This window comes from Vombatus ursinus, unplaced genomic scaffold (genome assembly GCF_900497805.2).
Source record: "Vombatus ursinus unplaced genomic scaffold, bare-nosed wombat genome assembly UNPS02014779.1, whole genome shotgun sequence".
NCBI classification, from domain to species: domain Eukaryota; kingdom Metazoa; phylum Chordata; class Mammalia; order Diprotodontia; family Vombatidae; genus Vombatus; species Vombatus ursinus.
This window is the reverse complement of record NW_020954557.1, coordinates 19,950,455-19,953,730: the sequence shown is the minus strand read 5'-3', so window position 1 is coordinate 19,953,730 and position 3,276 is coordinate 19,950,455. Positions and strand designations below refer to the sequence as shown.

The following is a 3,276-nucleotide window of genomic DNA, read 5'->3' as shown; positions in this document are numbered from 1 at the left end:
AGAGAGAGACAGAGACAGAGAGAGAGAGAGAGAGAGAGAGAGAGGAGATTGTGTCTGAGGCAAGATCTTAACTCAGGTCTTCTGAGCTTTAAGTCTAGCACTCTATCTACTGTGCCATCTAGCAATAATCTAAAGAAAAGTTTATTTAAAAAAAAGATCATAAAACTCAGCAAATTTGTGTGGAATAGATTGGAACAAGCAACTTCCCTTGACTGTAAAAAGAAACCAAGTTATTTCTGATCTGTAATCATTTATCCAGTGCTCTGTTTTGCTGCCAATCTCTTGTCTCTTTCCTTAGCAATGGTGAGATGAATATCTATTCCTCAGGGCAGAGATATTCGAGATTTGTTAACTTTTCAATAAGAAAGATGTTTAAAAACCTTGAGGCAGAGCAGTTTCTTTGACTTCCTGTACATGGATGACATAAAAAGAGCTAAGTTATCTTTTGCAGTTTGTGAGCATACCAATTTGACCCAAATTAGGTCACTGCTCATAGGTAATCAGTATCAAACTCGATGAAAACAGTGGTATTGCCAGTCTCTAAATCAATTTGGATGATATCATCCCCCCCTTTTTATAGAGGATATAGGTAACGGCTAGTATGTTTATTGTGGGTCACCAGATGAGGGAAGCTTTTTGCACCCACCATGGTCTTTCTTAATTTGCATAAATTATACTTTGCCCCTTCAGTTGATTCAAAGCAAAGCAAAATTGTGTTACAATTTAAAGTAAAATCCCCTTGCTAGCTTGTCTTCTCAATACTGAAGATATCCATAAAGCCAAAATGGTATGTAATGTCATAATCTACCTTACCATCAATCTCGATGAATCTCTACATGCAGATTTTTACCTTATCTCCTGTCAGGACACACTTCAATCTATTTCTATGGAAAAAATAGTTGCAAAAACTTACTCAGCTTGTGGGAGCCTGTTGGTGGTCTGGGTGCAAAATCCCCTACCAATTTGTCTAACATCAATACTTTGGTGCTATAGCATGATTCAGTTCCTTTTTGAGACCAAGAGCTATGTATCTGTTGAGGACTCAATCAATGGCATCACAGACAGAAGGTCTATTGGGTTTCTTACAAATCCTTCAATAACAGAGACCCAAACTGGACACTTTTAGAGACCAGAACTGCTCTTCTTTCATGACAGAAACAAGGCCTGGTTTATACAGGACACCGTAGAGGAAGGCATACTGGAACTTAATAATAGCTGACAAGAACTAAGTCTCTGTGTAGGAATTGAGACACAGAAGGAAGACAAGAAATCATTTGGAAAATTCCCACATGCCACCAGTAGTGTAAGTTGATTTAAATAGTTCAATAATTTTGGATTTTATTTTGAAATTATGCAAGAGAAGTGAATAAACTTTGATGTTACTACTAATACCCTTTGATGTTACTACTAATAATGTGGCCCTAGGAAATAAAAGACAGAAATAAAGGTCCAATAAATAATAAAATATTTGTAACAGTACTTTCTGTGATGGCAAAGATTTTTTGGTGCCAATTTTAAATAGATTTTATTCTCCAGGACAAGAATTGCATTTCCACTTGTTTACAGTACTGATAAAGTGCAATGTTATTCACTTCACTCTCTTTGCACACATTCAAATATGCAGAATGCCCAGATTTATATAGTAGCTTAAATGTTATTTTTAAACTGCAACTGCATTGGCTATACATTTGAGCCCTTTAATTTTTGGAAAGCTGTATGGACTTTCTTCTGGTATGTTTAGTTGAACTCAATGGTGGGTCCAGAAGAAGCACCTCCAGATGGGCCTGGTTTATCCTCTGGAATCCCACAAGACATACCTCCTGACATGCATGCCCCCTGCACTTTGGTACAGCTAAGTAATGATGGGTTGTGGACCTTCTTCAATTCTTTGTGCCACTGCTCAAATTCTTCCTTCTCAGCTGTTTGGTTCTTATCCAGCCAGCTGATTGTTTCATTATATTTGTCAAGGATCTCCTTATTGTCTTCATCACTAATTTTGCCTTGTTTCTCATCTTCTATGTTATCCTTCAAATTTAAACATAAGATTCAAGAAAATTCTTGGAAGACACCTTGTCTCTGCTTCTCATCCTCAGCCTTGTATTTCTCAGTCTCCTAGATCATATACTCAATGTCTTCATTGCTCAGATGACCTTCGTCATTGGTGGTGGTGATCTTTTTCTCCTTGACTGTGCTCTTATTCACAAGGGGAACATTGAGAATGCCATTTGCATCATTGCCAAATGTTACTTCAATCTGGGGAACACCCCAAAGGACAGGGGTGGTTCCTGTTACCTCAAACTTGACAATTAGGTTGTTATACTTTGTCGTTGTTCTCTCACCTTCATAAACCTGAATAAGCACACCAGACTGGTTGTCTAAGTAGATGGTAAAAGTCTACATATGTTTAGTGGGGTTGGTGGTATTGCATTTGATCAGAACTGTCATAACTCCACCATCAGTTTCAATACCAAGGGAAAAAGTAGTTAGGTCTAACAGCAGCAAGTCCTGCACATTCTCAAAATTATCACCAGATGAGAGAGCAGCCTGGACAGCCACATCATAGGCAACAGCCCCATCAGGATTGATGCTGTTGTTGAGCTCTTTGACATTGAAGAAATCTTTCAGAAGCTTCTGGGTTTGGGAGATTCGAGTGGAACTGTCTACTAAGATGATGTCATGTATCTGTGATTTATCTAGCTTGACATATCTTAGGGTCTTTCCTACAGGGTCCAGTGTGCTATGGAAGAGGTAAGCATTCAGCTCTTCAAAATGGGCACAGATGATAGAGGTATACCTATCTCTATACCTTCACAGAGGAAGTCAACGTTGTCCTGAGTACTGGAAGAGAGGGTGCACTTTGCATCTTTGCAAGTGATGCATAGGCAGCAGACATCCATCTTGTCTTCACTGACATCCTTGTGCTTTTGCTTGAACTCAGCAATGAAATGGTTGACCATGTGATGGTCAGTCTTTTCTACTCAAATGGGTATCCCCAGCTGTGAATTTAACTTCAAATATGCAATCTTTAATGGTAAGAAGAGAGAAATTGAATGTGCCACCTCTGAGATCAAAGTTCCACACATTTCTCTCAGTATCAATCTTTTTATATAAGCCCTAAGCAATAGCAACAGCAATTGACTTATTGATGATCTGGAGCACATTGAGACCAGTGATGGCTTTAGCATCTTTGGTGGCTAAAGTTGGGAATTGTTGAAGTAGGTTGGCACTGTGGTGACAACATTTGCAACAGTCTTCCCACAATAAGCTTCATCAATT

The 3,276-nt window shown here is 38.7% G+C and overlaps 1 pseudogene; it reads right to left on the bottom strand.

Annotated features, from left to right (window-relative positions):
• Positions 1-251: 251 nt before the first annotated feature.
• LOC114045829 lies at positions 252-2,957 on the bottom strand (annotated as a pseudogene).
• Positions 2,958-3,276: the final 319 nt, after the last annotated feature.